The sequence below is a fragment of the Crinia signifera genome, chromosome 6, assembly GCF_055691185.1.
Source record: "Crinia signifera chromosome 6, ASM5569118v1, whole genome shotgun sequence".
Taxonomy (NCBI): domain Eukaryota; kingdom Metazoa; phylum Chordata; class Amphibia; order Anura; family Myobatrachidae; genus Crinia; species Crinia signifera.
Window position 1 is genome coordinate 278,643,958 of NC_139222.1, and position 27,723 is coordinate 278,671,680.

The following is a 27,723-nucleotide window of genomic DNA, read 5'->3' on the forward strand; positions in this document are numbered from 1 at the left end:
AATAGATGACCGCATCCCCGCCTATCGATGCCCCCCAAAAAACGTGCACTAGTTCCTGACCATCGATAGTCGATGGCCATCCCTATTCCACAGTCCCCACAGTCAGCTATGGGGATACCTCCTGCAGCAGCTCCTCTGTAAACCGCCTGATAGTAATAAATGCATCAGCTTCAGAGGATTCTCCACGTGTTTTACTTTGATAAATAGGCCCCCTGGTGAGCAGATTCCACTTATTGATGCAACGCGTATTGATCCCTCCGTGGCGGAGTGCCCTGTGTTTGCTTCTTGGCGGGAGCCCGGGGATAGGCCGTGAATAGATCTGAGTGGCAGAAAGATGCAGTGTGTAGTCGATGCTTCAGGGAGATCCGCAGTGTCACGTCCAGTCCGGTATACACTGCCAGGTCATCAGCAGTTATATCCCCACAGAGGTCAGCTCTCCGGGAAGGTCACATACGTTCCTGTAATACAAGACTGGGCAAGGTGTAGCGGTTCCTCTGGATAATGTTGTTGTTGTGGGAATTCCTCAGACTGAGCGGCTTCTGCGAGTCTTCACCATCTGAAACAATGATCATTCTCCTCTGGAAGCCTGGGGCAGCAGGACATTATACTGGCAGTGTCAGGGTTTGCCCCACACAGACGGCATCCCATCATGCTGCATTCCTCAGCCACATGACGCAGGGGGGAGGGTGACGTGGAAAGTAAGGACCACTGATCCCTATATGAAAGCACACACACGAGCGCAGCTTAGAACACTATAATATTCTACCTCCATGCTCCCTGCAAAGTATGAACAAGTCAGTTTTTAAAACGCCTGTCGACCTTTTTCATGTCCATCGTTTTCCTTGTGTCGACCTAATGCATGTTGACCTATTCCATCCGTCGGCCTACTGACTGTCCACCTAAAGACTTCGCATACCTCACCAATGGCCTATACTCAGGGGCGGATCCAGGATAAAATGACAGGGGGGGCACCATGATAAAAGAGGGCTTAGGTGGGGGAGGGGCGGTGTTAGTGGTGCCAGTGTACATGCTAAGAGAGCGGCAGAGAGAGGGTGGGAATGGGATTAAAAATAGGCCCTGGCATTTAAAGTACGCAGGCCCACCATGCGACAAAAGTGAAGGATGTAGTTGTGCACACGCCAAAGGCGTGCTCCGGTAAAGGGGGTGTGGCCACTCAACAGGGGGCGTTTCCTTGAGTGTAGTGTACAACACCATATACAACTTATACACATTATGCAACAAAATACTAGACCCCATTATACTTGCCCCTTACACATGATGCCAAATGGAATGAGCCAAAATTTACATAATGCCACATGGATTGAGCCAAAATTCACATAATGCCAAATGGATTGAGCCAAAATTCACATAATGCCACAAGGATTGAGCCAAAATTCACATAATGCCACACGGATTGAGCCAAAATTCACATAATGCCACACGGATTGAGCCAAAATTCACATAATGCCACACGGATTGTGTCAAAATTCACATAATGCCAAATGGATTGTGTCAAAATTCACATAGTGCCACACGGATTGAGCCAAAATTTACATAATAACACACGGATTGAGACAAAATTCACATAATGCCACAGGGATTGTGTCAAAATTCACATAATGCCACACGGATTGTGTCAAAATTCACATAGTGCCACACGGATTGAGCCAAAATTTACATAATAACACACGGATTGAGACAAAATTCACATAATGCCACACGGATTGAGCCAGAATGTACATAATAACACACGGATTGAGACAAAATTCACATAATGCCACATGGATTGTGTCAAAATTCACAAAATGCCACACGGATTTTGTCAAAATTCACATAATGCCACACTGATTGAGCCAAAATTCACATAATGCCACACGGATTGAGCCAGAATTCACATAATGCCACACAGATTAAGCCAAAATTCACAATACGTTTCATAAACAGCAACATTGTCCACCAAATGCGCGCATTAAACATTTACACCATAATGTCCATTACACGTTAAGTTACACGCCATTATGTATTATGCCAAACACCATAATGCCTATTAAAAATTATGCTACATAAGTGCTGCTTATCTACATGCTCATTGCCAAGGGTTCCATGCTCATTGCCAGAGGTTCCATGCTCATTGCCATGTGGGATTACATGCTCATTGCCAAGGGGAATACATGCTTGCGGTAAATGTGGGACAGCTGCCAGGCAAAAGTGATAGCCACTGACAGTGGCAGAGCCTGGCTGTATTCAGAGCACTACAGGTCCCGGCTATTTGAAATAATACCCCTTTCACACCAGAAAATGCATTCCCAGGTTGGCCCCTTTTACACCAGCCTAATCGCTGCATTTTCAGGTGTGAGGGGGAGAGAAAACCACCCCTCCCCCCCTTTAACCAGTTATCTTATTTAACCGGCTATATCTTCGGAACCAACTGATCCATTTACATGAGACAAGTATCATATTGAAGAACTTTTGAGTGGGCTTTGAATGATTTTGGTCCAGTGAAACTGGAACATTTGGTTCCAGAGTAATCTGCCCTCAAAGAACATGAACAGCCATGAAATTACATTTCCAAAATAAAAAAATTAGTTTACACATAATATCTCTGGAACCGATTGACCGATATGGACCAGCCTGGTATCATATTGAAGGTCCAGCGATTTAGAATTGAATGAGATCAACAAGCTTCTATGATGCCAGGGGGGGGACTGGCAGCAGTCGGAACCGGGTGGGGGTCGGAATTGACGGGTCCCATATTGTCGTATATGGAAAAAACGTTACAGCTTTGCCAGGCGATATCTCTGGTTCCCGGGGGGCTAGAGACACGGGGCTGGACTCGTTGGAAAGCCCTGGTCCTCAGCTACAAAATGAAATGACGGTAACATGTGCCATGCTGCCAGAGACATTAATGCACCAACATTAAAGGAAATTTATTTGCTTCTCTTGGCATGGCCGCCGACAGGGGGGTGCTATGGGACAGCTGTCCACGGCCTCTGGAAGGGCCTGGGCAGCTCATTTTCCCCACAGCAACCCTCCGCTATGTGCTGCTTGCACTGCGCTCGGTCCTCAGCAGGTCCCGAAGCACAGGCTTCTTCCATGCAGGACGCCGGCACCCAATTAAAATGCTGCACTGACTTTTGAGCCAATCAGAACTTGTGTACCATTAGCCAATCAGAGCAGCTGCCGGTACACGAGCTCTGATTGGCTCACCAGCCGGAGCTGCATTTTAATTGCCCACCGGCATCCTGCATTGAAGAAGCCTGCTTCAGGACCGGGTGGAAAGTGAAGGGGGAGGGGGGTCCGGACTGGAAATCAGTCCCCGGCCCCAAAATTCCTAGTGTCAGCCCTGTCTCTTGGTCTGAATGTACCGGTTCATTTTGTATTGCATGTATTGTGTATAATACATATAGTGGACCACTCTCCCAAAAGTTGCAGGAGGCTCCCGATTTTCTAGGTAGTCTCCTGCACTTCTGGAAAAGTAGGCATATCTCTTGATTCCTTCCTGTTTCCTAGTGGGGCAGCATGGGGACATAATTTTAGCCCCGCCCTGTGCCCACAGACCTGTGAATACGGTGATGGGGCGTAATGATGTAGGAGTCCGGACCCACTCCCTGAAGTAGCCAGCAGCATCTTTTCTTCAGACTTCCCAAAAGCCTGATTTACTACCTTGTACTAATGCGGGGGGGGGGGGGGGGGGGGTGCGTCTGTAAGCGGGAAACCACGCCGGCCATATGATTTTGCAGCAGACCGTGCACGCGATAAAACCATCCTGCGATAAAATCCTGCTACTTTTTTAATTGCTGACAGGAAGCGGCGTTTATGGGAGGTAACTGGACATTTTATGGGAGCGTCAGGGAAAACGCAGGTGTGCCACGGTGTCATGTGAAGGAGCTCCAGCCCCGATCAGCCTGATTCTATCACAGCGACTGTTCTTTTTTGCGGTGCAATATTTAACTAAACTTCAATGAATTGACTCGGCTGTGTTTATATTTATTTATACTTAAAGAACAGTCGCTGCGAGCGCCGCCGCCATTTTTAGCGGTGGGTGGCACTAACCCCTGGTATATGGGAGGAGCCAAGAATGTAAAAACATTCTCAGCTGGTGTCCCCGGGGTGCATGAAGCCAGAAAAGCACAGCGTTTGTCAGCAGAGATGGCGGGTGAGTATAATTTCCTTCAACAGGTACACACACAAATCAGCCCGGTGCCCACCACCCTGAGGCACCGAGGACAGCCCCGGGCTTCAGCTCTGGCAGGGTTAACTCTGGATGAGGGGACCCCTTTATTTGGGGGTCCCCACTCCCCCAGGGTCTCTGCCCAGAGGGATGAATGCTTTGGCCAGGGGAACTTGCATAAAAAGTTTCCCCCAGCTGTGGTATTACCCTGCTGGCTGTTTGGGCCCGGTGCCAAAATATGGGGGACCCCTAATTATTTTGTCCCCTGTATTTTGTGAACCAGGACCGGCCCTTGAGCCTGGTGCTGGTTTTAGAAATTACGAGGATCCCCTATGGTTTTTGGGCCCAAATTTCTAAAACCAGGACCGGTTCTTTAAGCCCAGGACTGGTTACGCTCGTGGAGGGGACCTTACGCCATTTAAAAAAAAAAAAAAAATACCGCACACTTCCATGTATAAAAAGTCGCACATTATCATTACTAAAAAACATAAATGTCTAAAAAGCGCACTAAATCGCATGCTAATTCTGACTTTATCTAAAACCACCCTATTACATTTGCGATTTCAGTAAAGATTTTGCTATTTTTAGACGTGATTTACTGCGATTTTAAAACACGACTGAAAATCGCACCCTAATACATCTCATCAATAGTATTTTTTTTTACCTTTTGTACACCTGAGAGTGCCGTTTTGCGTGTACGCTCCAAATCATTCCAAGGTCGGCGACCGTTGAACGATTTGGTCCCCGCACCCAAGGCAAAAAATCCATTCACAGCCGTGCGGGGAACGTGGTGAGGGGGGGGGAGGGGGGGATGGCTGGACAAGCGAGTGTTAAAGTCACACGCAGTGCTATGAAATTCGCAGCGCTGCGTGTGAACCAGAATAAGGTCCATAGTGTATGTATTGTGTCTATGTGTAGTGCTGTTACATACATCTGGATTACACCCCGGCAGAACAGAATGCGTCCAGGGAGTAATTATGGTCTGTCCGTCCAGCAGCTGCGGTAACGCCACTTGTTCTGTTCCTGGCCGATGCTGCATTAAAGTATTTGTCCTAACATAATACAGAAGTTGATGTAAACATCCCTGTATCTTGTGTCTGCAAATGACACTATACTAACCCGTGTTATATAAGGCCTAATTCAAAGTTTTACACCAACGCCTTCGCAGCTATGATCCTCTGCTCAGTGAATGTGTGAGAATATGCATGACACAGATGCCAGAGGTTCTGCTGAGATGCCCAGATCTAAGCAACTGTGTATAAGTACGCAACAGCGGCTGCAGATCCTTCATAATCAGCTCACCGAGTAACTCTAATCGCAGCCTAACCCTAAACTGAATCTAACTCAAATCGCAGCCTAACCCTAAGCTAAATCTAACTCAAATCACAGCCTAACCCTAAGCTGAATCTAACTCTAATCACAGCCTAACCCTAAGCTAAATCTAACTCTAATCACAGCCTAACCCTAAGCTAAATCGAACTCTAATCGCAGCCTAACCCTAAGATGAATCTAACTCTAATCACAGCCTAAGCTAAATCTAGCTCTAATCGCAGCCTAACCCTAAACTAAAGATAACTCTAATCGCAGCCTAACACTAAGCTAAATCTTACTATAATCACAGCCTAGCCCTAGGCTAAATCTAACTCTAATCACAGCCTAACCCTAAGCTAAATCGAACTCTAATCGCAGCCTAACCCTAAGCTGAATCTAACTCTAATCACAGCCTAAACTAAATCTAGCTCTAATCGCAGCCTAACCCTAAACTAAAGATAACTCTAATCGCAGCCTAACACTAAGCTAAATCTTACTATAATCACAGCCTAGCCCTAGGCTAAATCTAACTCTAATCGCAGCCTAACCCTAAGCTAAATCGAACTCTAATCGCAGCCTAACCCTAAGCTAAATCTATCTCTAATCGCAGCCTAACCCTAAACTAAATCTAACTAATCACTACCTAACCCTAAGCTAAATCTAACTCTAATCACTGCCTAACCCTAAGCTAAATGTAACTCTAATTGCAGCCAAACCCTAAACTAAATCTAACTCTAATCACAGCCTAAACCTAAGCTAAATCTAACTCTAATCGCAGCCTAACCCTAAGCTAAATCTAACTCTAATCACTGCCTAACCCTAAGCTAAATCTTACTATAATCACAGCCTAGCCCTAGGCTAAATCTAACTCTAATCGCAGCCTAACTCTAAGCTAAATCTAACTAATCACTGCCTAACCCTAAGCTAAATCTAACTAATCACAGCCTAACCCTAAGCTAAATCTAATTTATCGCAGCCTAACCTTAAACTAAACCTAACTCTAATCACAGCCTTATCCCAATCTAAACCAAACTCTAATCACAGCCTAAAGCTGGCCATACAAAATTGGGCTGGTTGGAACAAAAACCTGGTAATGGATGAGAGAAAATTACAGTTCAGCATTTGCTTTGAAATGCTGGAAAACTGCCAAACTGTAATTCAGATATTACCAGGTTTTTGGGTACTTGTGTATTATCACGGCGCCCACTAAGCTATTTGCTTAGTGGGCTATTCTGTGTAGGGAAATTGCATCCCATCGCATGGGCCATTGTATGTGACATGCGATGCGATCCGATTTTCCTATGTAATGTATTCAGTGTTCTTTTATTTATAATGTATAGGGTGTACAATGCCATTAGCTATACAATAATGACATACAATGAGGTTTTAGGCACACCCCCCCCCCCACTATCCACAGCACCCCGAAGCGTACCGAGCCCTGCGAGGGGTAGCGGAACGTGTCCTACGATGTTTTCATACCCCTACTATCCAAGTCGGCGTGGAGCTGATTTTATATACTGTGCGAGCCACCGAGCCCGAAGCATGGCGAGCGGACGCGGAATACATGTAAAGTTATCCACGGCCCCTCGCGGGGTGCGCTGCGCTCGCCATGCTTTGGGCTCGGGGGCGGAACGCGTCCTACCACCTTTTCATACCCCTACTATCCACGTCGGCGTGGAGATGATTTTATATAGTGTGGCGAGCACAGCGAGCCACCGAGCCCGAAGCATGGCGAGCGGACACGGAATACATGTAAAGTAATCCGCGTCCCTTCGCGGGGCTCGCTGCGTTCGCCACGCTTAGGGCACGGTGGCTGCCTGCGCTCGCCACACTATATAGAATCAACTCCACGCCGACGTGGATAGTAGGGGAATGAAAAGGTCAGAGGATGCGTTCCGCCGCCCCTCGCTTCGGGGTGTCGTGGATAGTGGAGGGGTGCCTAAAACCTCATTGTATGTCATACAATGATATAATTGTATAGGTAATGTATGGCATTGTACACCCTATATATGCGGGAGATGCGATGTGATCCCCCGGGGCTAAGAGAGCAGAGAATAAATTACATAGGAAAATCGGATCGCATCGCACGGCCCTTAAAATGGCCCATGTAATGTGATTTTCCTATGGTGCCGTACGTAAGAAACTTGGGCGCCGTGATAATACACAAGTACCGGTTTTTGTTCCAACCACCCCAATCTGACAATCGATCTTTATAAGTATGGATAACTTAAACCAACTCTAATCGCAGCCTAAAGCTGGCCATACTTCTACAGATTGATTGTCAGATTGGGCTGGTTAGAACAAAATCTTGATAATGGATGAGAGCAAATGACAGTTGAACATTTGCTTTGAAATGCTGGAAAAGTGCCAAAAGCTGTCATTCAGATATTACCAGTTTTTTGTTCCAACCACCCCAATAGATCTGTAAATGTATGGCCAGTTTAAAGCTGGCCATACATCTACAGATCGATTGTCAGATTGGGCTGGTTGGAACAAAATCCTGGTAATGGATGAAAGCAAATGACAGTTGACCATTTGCTTTGAAATGCTGGAAAACTGCCAATCTGCCAATCGATCTGTAGATATATGGGCCCCATTACCATAAACTAAAGATCACAGATTTTTCTAGTGTGTGAGCACCGTTTAGATTGGAGTTACGCTGGGTACACATATATACAATTGTCGGGCCGTTCTTCCGTTCTGGGTCAGACGGCCGTTCAATTGTATAAGTGTGTACGCTGCCCCGTACGAGCGATAAACGGCAAAAAACGGTCTTGACCGTCCATACTCGGTCGGTCAAAGGTTCTTTGCTGGTTAATTTTCATCCGACAGGACGGGCCCATATCGGAACAAAAGTGCAGTGTGTACGCACGTATGATCGATATGCTGCCGTCCTTGCGACTATACTGCCAAAGCTGGAACACCTATGTGGGTGTTCCATAGCTGCATGATCTCTCGGCAGGATGACTTAAAAAAAAAAAAAAAACAGCGTTGCCCCCCCCCCCCACGGCTGTAACCAGCACCAAGCTGAAGAGCCGGGGCTGGTATAAAAAAATCAGGAAACCCGACAAATAGGGCTTCGCTGATTTTTTAAAACCGGGCTCCAGGTCCGGGGCTGGTTCCCAAAATATGTGGGACAAAATGACTAGGGGTCCCCCGTATTTTAAGAACCAGCCCCAGGCCAATACCAGCCCGGCTCTTCAGCCTGTTGCTGGTTAAAGCTGTGGGGGGGGACCCCACGTCCTTTTTTTTAATGGGTAAAAAGGTGACTAAAATGTAGACGCATAACCCGTCTATATAGAAGTTTAGTCACCCTGCCCGCTGACTAATGTTCTATATAGACGGGTTTGCGTCTAAATTTTAGTCACCCTGCCGGCTATTTCGCGTATATATACGGTTTGCTATAATTATGCCCTAACCCAGCGCAATATGATAATTTTGTTCACATATGACGTGTCAGTAGCCCAAATCGAGACGGTGTGTACGGTGGTACAATCTTTTTCTTGCGACTGTTTGGACGGGAGTACATCGGACGTCGCAAGTAAAATTGTACAGGTGTGTACGCGCGTGATCGGCTGTTGTTTGTGGACGGTCCAACGGGTGTACGGTCGGTCGAACGGTCGCAAGAAACAGGGATTATATATATGTGTGCCCATCTTAAAGCTGCTATTAGGTTTAGATTTATCTTAAGATTTCCCTTGAACTCCCTGTCAGTCCCAGACAAAAGATTCTGTGCAAAGAGCACATTTTGACAAAGGTTTATCTTAAGAGTTCAGAAAATTTTTAACCACTTCGGTGGTATGCCCGTAAATTTTCCGGGATGAGCTAGGCTGCCGGCAAGGGCTCGACTGTAAGATTTACCCGCACAATGCTGCTCCCCCCCGCTGATTGCCTGGGAGCCCAAACACCCGAACACTTGAGCACCCAAATACCCGAACACTGAGTGCTCCCAAACAGCCGAGCGCCCGAACGCACCCGAGAGCCCTAAATACCCAACCGTGCAAGCAGCCGAATATCCAAGTCCCACAGATCTTTAGCTGCATCTTCTGATCTTCCCTGCATCAGGTAAGATCAGAAGATGCAGCCAAATATCCGTGGGAGTGCGCATCGGATCGCAATCATTCGCTATTGTAAACGTTTTGTGATAAAAATCGTCCGGTCGGCCTAAAAATTGCTGTAGTGTGTGTGCACCTTAATTCTAATCATAGCCTAACCCTAATGTAAACCAACTCTAATCACAACCTAAAGTCCCATACACGCTACATGACCACGGCCGATATAGTTAACCATATCGGCCGCGGGAAGCCGATATTGCCCGTACACACTAAATGGTATCAGCCACCGGGACCTGCTGAACATGTGGGTCATTTGGCTATATTGCAAAATTGACCTGAATGTTCAGTAGATATCACTCGTCGTCAATGAGGTGGGGGAGTGTAACTACTAAGTGTTCACACTAGCCGATATTGTGAACAATAATCCTAACCCTAATCTAACTAATGGGACTTAACCCTAATTGCAGATAGTAAATATTCCTGTGTTCAATTTTACACATATAGGGCCTGATTCAGTATCGGCCGCTAAGCAGCGGACAAACGTTGCTTAGCGATCCCATAGACGCTGCCTGGCCGATCACCTGCTCCCCCTCCCCCCCACACACACATACACTGTGAAATCCCCTTGGTAATGTGGGCAGTGCGGTGTGGTGCCTGCTGCCGTGCAGATGTATCCGGACCACTTACCTGGCGCCGCACACTCTCACCTTCAGGTCGTGATGAACCATGGTCCTGGAAAACTCAGGCACCTGGACACCTAGGAGGAAGGAGAGGAGATGAGCACGGTTCCCCTGTAGCGTAGACCGATGCGCCTCCGTCCCACAACGTCTCTACAACAGGAAGCTCCGGGCTCCAGGGAGCATTATCACCGGCACGCGGTCTCAGAACCCGGAGTGTCACCTTTTGGTACTCGCACACCTAGGTGTTCTCTCGACCTTGCACAGGAGTACAAGGTCCATGTACACCCTGGATCGAGGAAGGAAGGGAGATAGACAGAGACGGACATACAGAGGGACAAGATGACACTCACCGTCCTATATATTGTACAGTGCCCCTCAGTTCTCCTCACAGGTCCCTGTAAGGAGACAAAAACACCAGACACGTGTAGAGCCTAACTCAACCTAAACGTGGCAGGACTACTATAACTACAACACAAAGCCCTAGAACTGACTAAGTGTGTGTGGTGCGACACAACTATTACCAACAACCTAAACAACTTTGCTCTGCACGAACACAATATACAAACAGTACAAGACTTTACCTCCAAACAATGCCTTCAAACCTCTGCCTAACTTTTGATGTTACACTTCCTACCTAGCTAGAACTGACCAGCAAATGCACACTCTAAAATGTTCCCGTTAACTACTTGGGGACCCACGAGGGGACTGACGCACAGCACGTCCACCTCCTAACCCAACCACAGGAAGCCCCACACTCGGTAAACCACAATATTTTGCCTAGAGCCCTTCCCTACTCACCTGCAGACCTAGGGGCCTGAATAACACCCTCAGGCTTAATGCCTGCCTATCATGGCCAGAATAAGATGACTTGGGCCTAATGCCCAAGGTCACAGTCCTTACACCAGGGCACAACCTCCTAATTGTTCCCAGGCCTAATGACTTTTCATGCCTACAGGCCTAGTGCCTGATAATGTAGCCCACAGGCCTATAGCTTGACCTATCAGGGGAAGGAGCCTTGGGCCAGAAGGGCCCACCTAAGTTACCTGGCAGGCCTAGGGGCCTGATGCCCATCCTATTAGGGGCCTCTGGGGAATGGGGGTGCCACGGGCCTGGAGGGAACGACCAAGAACACAGGTCAGGGGGGGGCTGACAATTTAATGCCCCCGGGCCGGGACTAATATGCCCACAGGCTGAGAGGGCCTGACTACGCCCACAGGCCTAATTCCCAAATACCTGGTGGTCCAGGGGGATGTGGGGTAGGTGGCCTAAGTGCTGCCTAACTGCTGTTGGGAGAGGCCGCTGGGGGAAGCTTTGTTAGCGCTTTTGCACTCCCCCCCTGATGGCCTCTCCAGGAGCCGCCATCTTTTTTCATTTGCCGCTGGCCCATCCTGGTCAGCGGCGGTGCTGCTTCTTCTCCTCATCCAGGAGGCACCGGAGATCTTCTTGCTTGATAGTGGCATCCTCTGGTCTCTGCCGCTGGTCTTCTCCCGACCGCCTCCGTCTTCTGCGCTGTCCTCCGGCAGCTTCCGGTGTCTTCTTGAGCGCTCCTGCACTCCTCTGGTGGGGGACTGCCTCCTTCTCCCTCCCGGTGGCGTCTGATGTCAGATGCCGAGGGCGGGCCAAGTACGGCACAGTGAATGTTATTGGCTCACCATGCCTGTTTCCTATTGGCTGCCGATTTGAGAGCCATGATCGGCTCCCGAATGGCGCCAATGTTTAAACGACGGGCGGCATTTCTTATTGGCGGCCATTAAGGTGCCAAATTCAAAAAGCCAGCTGGAGACACAGCTCCATCTCCCCCTGCCACTGCTGCTCCGGCGTGGGAGCAGGGGAGCCGCCCCAGCACCGGGGCACAATACTACAGTAGCATGCAGGGAGATGTATGCTACCACATTCCCCCCCATGTGGCCAAAGGTGAGAGAAATCATTTGATGGTCGCCAACCATCGAATGATTTCTCACCGCCTTCGGTAATAAAAGTCAAGGCAGTATAACCTTAAACTAACCCTTACTGCAGTCTACCCTTAGTCTAACCCTAACTGCAGTCTAACCTTAATCTAACCCTAACTGCAGTCTTACCTTAACCCTAACTGCAGTCTAACCTTAACCCTAACTGCAGTCTAATCTTAATCTAACCCTAATTGCAGTCTAACTTTAACCCTAACTGCAGTCTAACCTTAACCCTGACTGCAGTCTAACCTTAATCTAACCCTAATTGCAGTCTTACCTTAACCCTAACTGCAGTCTAACCTTAACCCTAACTGCAGTCTAACCTTAACCCTAACTGCAGTCTAACCTTAATCTAACCCTAACTGCAGTCTAACCTTAACCCTAACTGCAGTCTAATCTTAATCTAACCCTAATTGCAGTCTAACTTTAACCCTAACTGCAGTCTAACCTTAACCCTGACTGCAGTCTAACCTTAATCTAACCCTAATTGCAGTCTTACCTTAACCCTAACTGCAGTCTAACCTTAACCCTAACTGCAGTCTAACCTTAATCTAACCCTAATTGCAGTCTAACCTTAACCCTAACTGCAGTCTAACCTTAACCCTAACTGCAGTCTAACCTTAACCCTAACTGCAGTCTAACCTTAATCTAACCCTAACTGCAGTCTAACCTTAACCCTAACTGCAGTCTAACCTTAATCTAACACTAACTGCAGTCTAACCTTAACCCTAACTGCAGTCTAACCTTAATCTAACCCTAACTGCAGTCTAACCTTAACCCTAACTGCAGTCTAACCTTAATCTAACCCTAACTGCAGTCTAACCTTAATATAACCCTAACTGCAGTCTAACCTTAACCCGAACTGCAGTCTAAACTTAATCTAATTTTAACTGCAGTCTAACCTTAACCCTAACTGCAGTCTAACCCTAAACTAACAATAACTGCAGCCTAAACCACAAGCTAACACTCCTTGCAGGCCACCTGCATTCTAATCCTAATTGCAGCCTATTCTTAATCTAAAGGTGCCCACAGACGCATCGATCCCGGCGTGCGTTCTGGGCTTAACTAGCACACATAGCATCGCATCGTATGCCTTGTGCATGCGATGTGCATGCGATGCGATGCTATGCGATAAAAAGCTAGTACAAAAAGTATGTGCAGCACATACTTTTTGTACTGTGCGATGAGGTGCCGCAGGAGCGCGCACCCCATCGCATAGCATCGCACTGCCGGGATCGGTGCGTGTGTGGGCACCATAACCGTAACCCTAATCACAGCCTAACTCTAACTGCATCCTATACTTAATCTAACCATTATGTAAATCTAATCTAATTCTAACCCTATATTGCAGACTGCCTCTTATTTGACCCTAAGTACAGCCAAATGCTGGGTACACAGTGGTCGATTCCTGTGGGAGAACGATATTGCGCATATCAGTCAGTGACATCCCCCGCCACTCTCCCGCCGTACTTGCAGTTGCCGACAGCTGTATGTATGGGTGACGGGGGGGGCATTATCAACCCGCGGCTGCACGCATCATTAATGATATTGACCGTACACACTGAAGAACAGGCACACAATATCGTTAACGATATTGATATTGTCCATACCATTGAGGATATATCACCTGGTGTGTACCCACCATAAATCTAATCGCACCCTAATCATACCATAACCCTAACTTTAGCTGACCCTAATCCATACTGTACCTGACCCTCTGCTTCAGGGAGGAAATGCTCTGTTCCTGGACCTCCCTGGTAATGTAGGATTGCCAGCACCTGCAGGGAGCTACTGTAGGTAATTGATAAGAAAGGAGTCAGCACAGGTGATGGCAATCCCACATTACCAGGAAAGTCCAGGAGCAGAGCATTTTCTCCCTCATGAAGGGGGTCAGGTAGGCAAGTATGCCCTAATCTTACCCTACAATGATGTTTTATGATTTCCACTGTCACAGTCAGACCATATGGACCATTCTGATGTTGGTATTATGAATGTCTGTCTAATGACTACTTACCCAGCACTGAGATTCGCTGCCATGCATCTTGCATGTATAATACACAGTACAGGAATGGAAGCCTATCTATCACATGTGCTGGGAGTTCCTCGTCTGATCCGGCCAATCTAGGTCATAAAAGTTCCTATTTCATCATCTGACAACAGGAGAAAAGATGCACGACCTGTGTTACTATAGTATATAGATGCACGACCTGTGTTACTATAGTATATAGATGCACGACCTGTGTTACTATAGTATATAGATGCACGACCTGTGTTACTATAGTATATAGATGCACGACCTGTGTTACTATAGTATATAGATGCACGACCTGTGTTACTATAGTATATAGATGCACGACCTGTGTTACTATAGTATATAGATGCACGACCTGTGTTACTATAGTATATAGATGCACGACCTGTGTTACTATAGTATATAGATGCACGACCTGTGTTACTATAGTATATAGATGCACGACCTGTGTTACTATAGTATATAGATGCACGACCTGTGTTACTATAGTATATAGATGCACGACCTGTGTTACTATAGTATATAGATGCACGACCTGTGTTACTATAGTATATAGATGCACGACCTGTGTTACTATAGTATATAGATGCACGACCTGTGTTACTATAGTATATAGATGCACGACCTGTGTTACTATAGTATATAGATGCACGACCTGTGTTACTATAGTATATAGATGCACGACCTGTGTTACTATAGTATATAGATGCACGACCTGTGTTACTATAGTATATAGATGCACGACCTGTGTTACTATAGTATATAGATGCACGACCTGTGTTACTATAGTACATAGATGCACGACCTGTGTTACTATAGTATATAGATGCACGACCTGTGTTACTATAGTATATAGATGCACGACCTGTGTTACTATAGTATATAGATGCACGACCTGTGTTACTATAGTATATAGATGCACGACCTGTGTTACTATAGTATATAGATGCACGACCTGTGTTACTATAGTATATAGATGCACGACCTGTGTTACTATAGTATATAGATGCACGACCTGTGTTACTATAGTATATAGATGCACGACCTGTGTTACTATAGTATATAGATGCACGACCTGTGTTACTATAGTATATAGATGCACGACCTGTGTTACTATAGTATATAGATGCACGACCTGTGTTACTATAGTATATAGATGCACGACCTGTGTTACTATAGTATATAGATGCACGACCTGTGTTACTATAGTATATAGATGCACGACCTGTGTTACTATAGTATATAGATGCACGACCTGTGTTACTATAGTATATAGATGCACGACCTGTGTTACTATAGTATATAGATGCACGACCTGTGTTACTATAGTATATAGATGCACGACCTGTGTTACTATAGTATATAGATGCACGACCTGTGTTACTATAGTATATAGATGCACGACCTGTGTTACTATAGTACATAGATGCACGACCTGTGTTACTATAGTACATAGATGCACGACCTGTGTTACTATAGTATATAGATGCACGACCTGTGTTACTATAGTATATAGATGCACGACCTGTGTTACTATAGTACATAGATGCACGACCTGTGTTACTATAGTATATAGATGCACGACCTGTGTTACTATAGTACATAGATGCACGACCTGTGTTACTATAGTATATAGATGCACGACCTGTGTTACTATAGTATATAGATGCACGACCTGTGTTACTATAGTATATAGATGCACGACCTGTGTTACTATAGTATATAGATGCACGACCTGTGTTACTATAGTATATAGATGCACGACCTGTGTTACTATAGTATATAGATGCACGACCTGTGTTACTATAGTATATAGATGCACGACCTGTGTTACTATAGTATATAGATGCACGACCTGTGTTACTATAGTACATAGATGCACGACCTGTGTTACTATAGTATATAGATGCACGACCTGTGTTACTATAGTATATAGATGCACGACCTGTGTTACTATAGTATATAGATGCACGACCTGTGTTACTATAGTACATAGATGCACGACCTGTGTTACTATAGTATATAGATGCACGACCTGTGTTACTATAGTATATAGATGCACGACCTGTGTTACTATAGTATATAGATGCACGACCTGTGTTACTATAGTATATAGATGCACGACCTGTGTTACTATAGTATATAGATGCACGACCTGTGTTACTATAGTATATAGATGCACGACCTGTGTTACTATAGTATATAGATGCACGACCTGTGTTACTATAGTACATAGATGCACGACCTGTGTTACTATAGTACATAGATGCACGACCTGTGTTACTATAGTATATAGATGCACGACCTGTGTTACTATAGTATATAGATGCACGACCTGTGTTACTATAGTATATAGATGCACGACCTGTGTTACTATAGTATATAGATGCACGACCTGTGTTACTATAGTATATAGATGCACGACCTGTGTTACTATAGTATATAGATGCACGACCTGTGTTACTATAGTATATAGATGCACGACCTGTGTTACTATAGTATATAGATGCACGACCTGTGTTACTATAGTATATAGATGCACGACCTGTGTTACTATAGTATATAGATGCACGACCTGTGTTACTATAGTATATAGATGCACGACCTGTGTTACTATAGTATATAGATGCACGACCTGTGTTACTATAGTATATAGATGCACGACCTGTGTTACTATAGTATATAGATGCACGACCTGTGTTACTATAGTATATAGATGCACGACCTGTGTTACTATAGTATATAGATGCACGACCTGTGTTACTATAGTATATAGATGCACGACCTGTGTTACTATAGTATATAGATGCACGACCTGTGTTACTATAGTATATAGATGCACGACCTGTGTTACTATAGTATATAGATGCACGACCTGTGTTACTATAGTATATAGATGCACGACCTGTGTTACTATAGTATATAGATGCACGACCTGTGTTACTATAGTATATAGATGCACGACCTGTGTTACTATAGTATATAGATGCACGACCTGTGTTACTATAGTATATAGATGCACGACCTGTGTTACTATAGTATATAGATGCACGACCTGTGTTACTATAGTATATAGATGCACGACCTGTGTTACTATAGTATATAGATGCACGACCTGTGTTACTATAGTATATAGATGCACGACCTGTGTTACTATAGTATATAGATGCACGACCTGTGTTACTATAGTATATAGATGCACGACCTGTGTTACTATAGTATATAGATGCACGACCTGTGTTACTATAGTATATAGATGCACGACCTGTGTTACTATAGTATATAGATGCACGACCTGTGTTACTATAGTATATAGATGCACGACCTGTGTTACTATAGTACATAGATGCACGACCTGTGTTACTATAGTACATAGATGCACGACCTGTGTTACTATAGTATATAGATGCACGACCTGTGTTACTATAGTATATAGATGCACGACCTGTGTTACTATAGTATATAGATGCACGACCTGTGTTACTATAGTATATAGATGCACGACCTGTGTTACTATAGTATATAGATGCACGACCTGTGTTACTATAGTATATAGATGCACGACCTGTGTTACTATAGTATATAGATGCACGACCTGTGTTACTATAGTATATAGATGCATGACCTGTGTTACTATAGTATATAGATGCACGACCTGTGTTACTATAGTATATAGATGCACGACCTGTGTTACTATAGTATATAGATGCACGACCTGTGTTACTATAGTATATAGATGCATGACCTGTGTTACTATAGTATATAGATGCACGACCTGTGTTACTATAGTATATAGATGCACGACCTGTGTTACTATAGTATATAGATGCACGACCTGTGTTACTATAGTATATAGATGCACGACCTGTGTTACTATAGTACATGTGTACAGTCTCTACCGACCAATATACTGTACATAACCTTTGCACAGTAACACTCACCCCAGGGTCACTTTCAGTGTAGTGCCTGCCACTAAATACAGGGAACAGAGGGGCAGATGTATCAGCTGATAACTGTCATGTTTCAAACCCAGCCAGTAACTTGACAGTTAGGAGCTGATAGGCCAGTGATAAAGTTCCAGCCACTTGATCACTTCACTGGGCTTAATGAATCATCCCCAGAGTGTGTGCGTGTGCTCGGGTAATCACTGCTCAGAGGGCACATGCGCAGGGAATTAAGGCTATGGTGCCCATTTATCATGATCGCATTTACAATGCGATCTGGGCGGAATATTACCGCCCAGGATTGCATTGTAAAATGCGATCATATCGGGGCAATGTATCAATATTAGGGGCGCAGGGACAGGGCTCTGAAAGGAGCCCGTCCCTGCGAAGCCCTAACCCGGGAGTTCAGTGCATGCGCGGTTATGCGCTGACCCCCGCCGACCCCTCTGACCGCACTACCCTGCTCGGGCAGTGCGATGTGTAGCCATACTCTACAATGGGCTATCGCCACATTACAATGGCGATAGCCCAGGGGTGCGATGCCGGGCTGCCCGATGTTGATACATCCGGCAGCTTTGCATCCCCCATAGAAACCTATGGGGGATGCGGCCGGCGGCACTGCAGAGAGGATCGCAGCAGGGATCGGAGATCCCTGCTGCGGTCCCCCTTTAATACATTTGGGGGATACTAAATATTTGCGGTGAACCCCCGAAAACTGATGTTTTCGGGGATTTAACCGCAAATATTGCTTGATAAATGCGGCCCTATGTCTTTTTGGAGTGTAAAGGAGATGTTGGGCAAGGTGAGGATGATGCTGCAGATGATCGCGCGCAGCACTTAGCAGACACAGGTGACTCTGGAGCACAATGCGCAGATAGCAAATGCTTTAGGAGTAAATGACATTGTCACATCAGCGCAGCCATCTGGTGGTCATTTTGAGAACTGTAAAAGCTCAGACGTGGCCAGAGGATTTGGAAGTTACTTTAGTTAAGCTTCACAATCACCCACAACGTGGCATGAATTACAGGAGCTGTTCATTTCATTGCCCGGCAGTGGTGCCCCTCTATAGTCCTGGTGCCCTAGGCTTCAGCCATATGGTTCAATAACAAGTTATACCAAAGCAAACCTTGCATAGAAACAGAACAAAAACTCAGGATTCTGGTAGAGAGGGGCAGCGATGAGGCACAGGGTAGAGAGGAGCAGAGATGAGGCACAGGGTAGAGAGGAGCAGACATGAGGCACAGGGTAGAGAGGAGCAGAGATGAGGCACAGGGTAGAGAGGGGCAGAGATGAGGCACAGGGTAGAGAGGGGCAGACATGAGGCACAGGGTAGAGAGGGGCAGACACGAGGCACAGGGTAGAGAGGGGCAGGCACAAGGTAGAGAGGGGCAGACACATGGCACAGGGTAGAAAGGGGCAGACAGGAGGCACAGGGTAGAGAGGGGCAGACACGAGGCACAGGGTAGAGAGGGGCAGGCACAAGGTAGTGAGGGGCAGACACATGGCACAGGGTAGAAAGGGGCAGACAGGAGGCACAGGGTAGAGAGGGCTCTGCTTTGGGCATCAGAAATTGTTCAGCTTGGGGCTGACAGAATAGCTGTGCCCTCTGTGTGTTCCCCCACAGCCCCACTCCCCAGACAGCGCAGTGCCACAGCTGGGGTGGTGGCGGGGAGGCACTGAGTAATCGCTGCACCGCTACCTCCTGCCGGGACCTGCCTTACCCCTGCTTGATGTTTGCTGCCCCATCTGTGGCTGAGACCCACAGATCTACTTGTCTGCGGTCCCAGCACTCCTCCAGGTTTGTGCTATTGAAAAATGTCCCTCACAAAATGTCTGCCCCCTTAAAGCAGACATTTATTTGTGGACAGGTCAGCCATTTTGTGAGGGTAACTATTCATTAGCAGGAGCCAGGAGGAACTCCTGAACAGCAGACAAGTAGATCTGTGGGTCCCGGCCACAGATGTGGTGGGGGTAAGGCAAGGTTGCGGGGGGTTCTTAACATTACTAGGGGCGCTGATGAGATTTACGGTGGGGAGGGGCGCAAGTTTGCAATTACACCACTGAACCAGCCCTAAGTGTATTTCCAGCCAGCACCCCTTCTGTCTACAATCAGCACCCCTTCTGTCTATCCAGCCCGACCCCCTTCTCTCCAGCCATCCCCCATCTCTCCAGCCTGCACTCCTTCTGTCTCTCATGCTAGCCCTTTTCTGTCTATACACCTAGTCCCCATTCTGTCTCTAATGCCAACACTCCTGTCTTCCCAGCCGGCCCTATTCTGTTTCTTTAGTCAGCTCCCCTTCTGTCTCTACAGCCAGCACTCCTTATGTCTCCCCAGCCGGCCTTTTCTGTTTCTCCAGCCAGCCCCCCTTATGTCTCCCCAGCCAGCCCCTTTTGTCTCCCCAGCCAGCCCCCTTCTGTTTCTACAGCCAGCACTCCCTCTGTCTCTCCAGCCAGCCTTCCTTCTGTCTCGCCAGCCAGCACCTTCTGTCTGTCCAGCCCAGGCCATTCCATCTCCCAGCCAGCCCCTTCTGTCTCTCCAGCCAGCCTTTTTTTGTCTCTACAGCCAGCCTCCTTCTGTCTCCCCAGCCAGCCCCTTCTGTCTCTCCAGCCAGCACTCCTTCTGTCCCCCAAGCTAGCCAACCTTCTGTCTCTCTAGCCAGCTTCCTTTCTGTGTACGCAGCCAGTACCTTCTGTCTTTCCAGCCCAGGCCATTCCATCTTCCAGCCAGCCCCTTCTGTCTCTCCAGCCAGCCTTTTTTTGTCTCTCCAGCCAGCCCCCTTCTGTCTCCCCAGCCAGCCCCTTCTGTGTCTCCAGCCAGCCCCTTCTGTGTCTCCAGCCAGCACTCCTTCTGTCTCCCCAGCCAGCCTTCCTTCTGTCTCTCCAGCTAGCACTCCAGACCCCTTTCTGTTTCCCCAGCTAGCACTCTTTCTGTCTCTCCATACAACCCTCTTCTGTTGCTCCAGCCAGCCTCTTTTTGTCTCTCCAGGTAGCCCCCCTCCTGTCTCTCCAGCCAGCCCCTCTCTTGTCTCCACAGCCAGCACTCCTTCTGTCTCTCCATCTAACCCCCCTTCTGTCACTCCAGCCAGCACTCCTTCTATCTCTCCAGCCAGCGCTCCTACTGTCTTTCCAGCCAGTCCCCCTTCTGTCTCCCCAGCCAGCCCCCTTCTGTCTCCCCAGCCAGCCACCCTTCTGTCTCTCGAGCCAGCCCTTTTCTGTCTATCCAGCCAGTCCCTCTTCTTTCTCTCAAGACCGCCTCTTCTGTCTTTCCATTCCCCAGCCAGCCCCTTCTGTCTCTCCAGCCAGCACTCCTTCTGTCTCCACAACCAGCCTTCCTTCTGTCTCTCCAACCAGCACTCCTGTCTCCCAAGCTAGCCCACCTTCTGTCTCTCCAGCCAGCCTTTTTCTGTCTCTCCGGGTAGACCCCCTTCTGTCTCTCCAAGTAGCACTCTTTCTGTCTCTCCATACAACCCCCTTCTATTGCTCCAGCCATCCTCTTTCTGTCTCTCCAGCTAGCCCCCCTTCTGTCTCTACAGCAAGCCCCTTTTATCTCCCCAGCCAGTACTCCTTCTGTCTCTCCATCCAACCCCCTTCTGTCACTCCAGCCAGCACTCCTTCGGTCTCTCCAGCCAGCACTCCTACTGTCTCTCCAGCCAGCCACCCTCCTGTCTCGAGACAGCCCTTTTCTGTCTATCCAGCCAGTCCCTCTTCTGTCTCCAGCCCGCCCCTTCTGTCTCCCCAGCCAGCCATACTATCTCCTCCTCTTCTGTCTCCATAGCCAGCCCCCTTCTGTCTCTCCAGCCAGTCCCCCTTATGTCTCTCAAGCCAGCCCTTTACTGTTTCTCCAGCCTGCACTTCTGTCTCTTCAGCTGCCCCTTCTGTCTCCCCAGCCACCCCTTCTGTCTCTCCAGCCAGTCCCTTCTGTCTCCCCAGCTAGCCTCTCCTGTCACTACAGCCAGCCTCCCTTCTGTCTCTCCAGCCAACACCCCTCGTTTCCCTATAGCCAGCACCCCTTCTGTCTCCCCAGCCAGCCCCCTTCTGTCTCTCCAGCCAGCCCCTTCTGTCTCTCCCTTTTCTGTTTCCCCAGCCAGCCCCTTCTGTCTCTCTAGCCAGCACTCCTTCTGTCTCCCTAGACATCCTTCCTTAAATCTCTACAGCCAGCACTCCTTCTGTCTCCCAAGCCAGCTCTCCTTTAAGACAGACCACCTTCTGTCTCTACAGCCAGCACTCCTATCTCTCCAGCCAGCCCTTTTCTGTCTCTCCAGCCAGACCTTCCTGTCTCTCCCTTTTCTGTTTCCCCAGCCAGCCCCTTCTGTCTCTCTAGCCAGCACTCCTTCTGTCTCCCTAGACAGCCTTCCTTCTTTCTCTACAGCCAGCACTCCTTCTGTCTCCCAAGCCAGCACTCCTTCAATCTCCCAAGCCAGCCCACCATCTGTCTCTACAGCCAGCGCTTCTTCTGTCTCCCCAGCCAACCCTATTCTGTCTCCCTAGCCAACCCCTTCTGTCTCTCCAGCCAGCACTGCTTCTGTCTCTTCATCCAGCCAACCCCCTTCTGTTGCTCCAACCAGCCCATTTCTGTCACTCCAGCCAGCATTCCTTCTGTCTTTCCAGCCAGCACTCCTCCTGTCTCTCCAGCCAGCCCCTTCTGTCTCACTTGTAGCATGTTACAATTGAAAAAAAAAACTACTGTATTCATTGTTCTATGCAGGCATCAGTGAGAACCGGCGGCTGCCCAGCCCATAGCTTCTAGATTCATTTACAGGAGGAGGCAATTAACTTACAACCTGTCCAATAGGAGCTTACACTCTACATTCTGTACTACATGAACACACACACGCTAGGGTGGGCTATTTTAATCTGCTCGGTCCCTTGCGTGTTCACATGGGGGACCGATGTTTTCATTATGTGCAACTACTAGTTTGCCATCAATCTACTAATTCGCAATTCCAGTTTGCACCCACCAGTGTGGGGGCGGGGGGTGTGGGGCAGCGGCGAGTGAAAACGCTGGGTGTTCCTATGGAAATTAGGCAGTGACGTGGCTGCCAGGGGCGGGCAGCTTATATCACCGGTTGTCAGCTGCCCACCCTGTTCCTATACAGGAAAATCTAGGGAGTGGGGGGGGGGGCGGGCCGCAGTACGTGCATTGTTTAAACCACATGCAGAGCTGTGAATTTCACAGCTCTTTGGGCCTTATTCTAGTTCACTCTTAGAGGCAAATTCCTTCTTAGCTGGACAAAACCATGTGCACTGCAGGTGGGGCAGATGTAACTTGTGCAGAGAGAGTTAGATTTGTGGGGTTTTTCTTCAAAGTGAGATCTATATTGCAGTGTAAAAATAAAGCAGTCAGTATTTTCCCTGCACAGAAAGAAAATAACTCACCCAAAGCTAATCTCTCTGCACATGTTACATCTTCCTCCAGTGCACATGGTTTTGTCCAGCTAAGAAGGAATTTGCCTCTTAAGAGTGAACTAGAATAAAGCCCTTTGTGTGAACTAGAATAACCCCCTAGGGTTCATACGATGTCCGAGCCAGTCAACTTACAGTACCAGCATGTTTTGTTTAGAGAAATGCATAGCACCAGAGCAAACCTCTGCAAGCACATGGAGAACATGTAAACTCCACACATATAGTGCCTTAGTCAGGAGCTAAGGCTTCAGATACCATTGTCCCAATTGGATTCACTACTTGATATCCCAAAAAAAATTCTCACTGCAATCTCAGCTCCTACTGTAATAACACAAGAGGGTGAATTTCCTTTAAGATGTTATGAGCTAATATAATTGTAATCCTAAAATCTAATTATAGGGCACTCTCACTTTTTAATGCTGGTTACACCCCTTTCAGACAATCATCCCATCCGCTGTTATCTTGTGGTTGTGGATCGCTGCAGTATGAGTAACGACCACCAGGGGCCGCTGCAGCACGTCTCAGCCCTGTGCTATTACTATGATGACGTCCAACTATGATCACCAGAGACTGCAGCCGCCAGCTCACAGTCACAAGACCTCTGATTAATGCGACCTGAAGAATTCTCTCGCAACAGTCTGAAATATCCCTTTAGCCCAGCAATTGTCATGTAACCCCACCCTCATCCTGAGCGGCAGTCAGTGTAGGGATAACTTCTGCAGTGTGGATGCTGCTGCGACATGAGTCTGCAGTGTGGGTGCTGTGTGATCGTCTGCAGTGTGTGAGTGCTGTGTGACCGTCTGCAGTGTGTGTGGGTGCTGTGTGACCGTCTGCAGTGTGTGTGGGTGCTGCTTAGTGGCAGTCTGCAGTGAGGGTGTAGCTGTGGCAGTCTGAAGTGTGGGTGTGTGCAGCTGTGACAATTTGCAGTGTGGTAGCTGCTGTGACATTCTGCATTGTCTGGGTGCAGGTGTGATAGTCTGCAGTGTGGGTGGGTGCTCATGCAATAGTCTGCAGTATGGATGCTGCTGTTACAGTGCAATGTGGGTGCTGCTGTGATAGTCTTCAGTGTGGAAATTGCTGCTGTATTCTGCAATGTGGTAGTAGCTGTGATAGTCTGCAATATGGGTGGACTGCATTGTGGATGCTAGTGTGAGATTCTGTAATGTGGGTGCTGATGTGACAGTCTGCAGTGTGGATGCAACTGTAATAGACTTCAGCGTGGGTGAAGCTGCGATAGTCTGCAGTCTGGGTGGGGGTAGCTGCGATAGTCTGCAGTCTGGGTGGGTGCAGCTGCGATAGACTGCAGTCTGGGTGGGTGCAGCTGTGATAGTCTGCCATTTGGGTGGGTGCAGCTGCGATAGACTGCAGTCTGGGTGGGTGCAGCTGTGATAGTCTGCCATTTGGGTGGGTGCAGCTGCGATAGACTGCAGTCTGGGTGGGTGCAGCTGCTATAGTCTGCAGTCTGGGTGGGTGCAGCTGCGATATTCTGCAGTCTGGGTGGGTGCAGCTGCTATAGTCTGCAGTCTCTGGGCGGGTGCAGCTGCTATAGTCTGCAGTCTCTGGGCGGGTGCAGCTGCGATAGTCTGCAGTCTGGGTGGGTGCAGCTGCGATGGGCTGCAGTCTGGGTGGGTGCAGCTGCGATGGACTGCAGTCTGGGTGGGTGCAGCTGCGATGGACTGCAGTCTCTGGGTGGGTGCAGCTACGATAGACTGCAGTCAGGGTGAGTGCAGCTGCGATAGTCTGCAGTCTGGGTGGGTGCAGCTGCGATAGACTGCAGTCTCTGGGTGGGTGCAGCTGCGATAGTCTGCAGTCTGGGTGGGTGCAAATGCGCAAGACTGCAGTCTGGGTGGGTGCAGCTGCGATAGTCTGCAGTTTGTGTGGGTGCAGCTGCTATAGTCTGCAGTCTCTGGGTGGGTGTAGCTGCGATGGACTGCAGTCTGGGTGGGTGCAGCTGCGATAGACTGCAGTCTCTGGGTGGGTGCAGCTGCGATACTCTGCAGTCTGGGTGGGTGCAGCTGTGACAGACTGCAGTCTCTGGGTGGGTGCAGCTGCGATAGACTGCAGTCTCTGGGTGGGTGCAGCTGCGATAGATTGCAGTCTCTGGGTGGGTGCAGCTGCGATACTCTGCAGTCTGGGTGGGTGCAGCTGTGACATTCTGCAGTGTCTGTCCTCTGGGCTGCTGCTAACTTGCTGGATCACTTACTCTCCTGGAGGAGGGAGGAGGAAGATGCAGCAGGACTGTGATTGATGTCAGGCTGAAGAAAAATGAGGGCTAGGTGTGGCTCCCCAGTCCTCCAATCACAGCCCAGCTTTCCACCACACCTCCCCTGCAGCAGCATCCAAGGGTGACATCATTGCAGGAGGGACACGTCACTGACATCTGCTTCTCCGGACCCCGGGAGACAGTCCGGTCCCCAGCTGCAGCCCCATCCTCTCATGCTCACGCAGTCCTTATATATAGCATTAAGCTTGACTGGGTATGCTGGGTCGTATAGTTCCACAACAGCAGGTTCAGTGATATGTCTAGTTCCAGCTCTGTTCCTGTATATATTCTATATCTCATGGATTTATCAATGATTTTCCTCTTGTCGTTGTGCGTCTAGCTGGCTGCAGCATGTCAGTTGTACAGCACAATGGAATATGCTGGTGCTATATCAGTAAATGCACGCTCTGCTGCCCAGTCATTGATATACAGCACAGGGGGGGAGAGAGACAGCCCCAGCCTGTCATCTGTACACCCGCTCCCAGCCATGTAGACACACAGCAAACATAGCAACAGCGATCAGTGTCTGCTGCGGGCTGATGTCACACACCGTTGTCATTACACAAGTCACCTCTGTGCTCAGGTGAATTCCAGGAGGCTCGGTCAGAGCGGCTGCAGCACGGTTTGTGTGCGGTTACTCAGCTGCATCCTCCCTCTGATCTGCGCTCCCCCCTCCCTTCCTGTGTGTGTGTGACTCAGGACAACATCACTTTCACTGCTACATGTAATAAACCCATTGTCTAGGTTCCGGCTCAGTACACTTATACAGGGTTCTGATTGGTGGTGGTTACCTAGTGGCGGTAATAAAAGGCCAGAGGCGCTACCTGTGACCAAGGATGATCCAGTAGCGCCGGCACCTGCAGTCAGGGGGGACCGGTGTAGGTGATTCTGTGACCCGCTTGTGCCGGGGTTCACTGAGAAGACCCTAGCCTGTATGTCCTGATGGGATACTGGGGCTGCCCCCCCCCCCCCCCCCTCCCATCCTAATGATATGATGTCCTGGCGGTCAGGATGCTGTCAGTCAAAGATGGACCCGGCTTGTGTTAACCTTCCAACTCTGTCGACCGAAGACCTATCCACCTTCACTGGTCGAACCAATGCATTTCAACCTTAATTTGGTTGACCCAATGACCCAGACCCATTTTCAGGGAGGGGGTCCACATAAATTAGCACACGAGCCCGCTATTGTATGGGAGCAGCAAGACCAGGTCACCCAGGACTATGGACCTTGAGTTAGAGTTGGCACCTTCTCCCCAGCGGTGGGAATGGGGGAGATGTATCAAGCGTTGGTGCCATATGTACTAATCCAAGACAAATGATAAAGTGAAGAGAGATAAAGTTAGAACCAACCAGCTCCTGTCAAACCCAGCTTCTATCACGGCAGTTAGGAGCTGATTGGCCGGTACTTTATCACTTTTTTAGGCTTGGTGAGAGATAACGTGGAGACGACTGTGCTAGACAAATGGCTTCACTTTGGAGTGTATGCAATGAGCCTTGGAGAGAGATAAAGTGGATGGCGGTAAAGTATCAGCCAATCGGCCCCTAACTGCCATTTTTTTAAACACTACCTGTCACATGGCAGGAGCGGATTGGCTGGTACTTTATCTCTCAACGCTATCTCTCTCCCAGGCTTAATGCATAGACCCCTTACTCTCTTGCCAAGAAAAAGCTGCTGCACTCATACATTCGGAGGTCCTTAATATTTTAAGGTGTCTACCAGAAAACCTGTGTGTTTTGGGGAAATTTGCTACAAATATTCGGTGGTAAATAGTCCCCTGAGACTGGATTTAGTGCAGCAGTGGCAGGAGGGTGGAGCGGCATTCTGTGCCGCTTATGACATGTAAGAGTTAGTTAGAACGTGCGACCAGTCAAACCAGTCCGGCTGTCACGCTGGGCACATCCTCATTTCTCTACA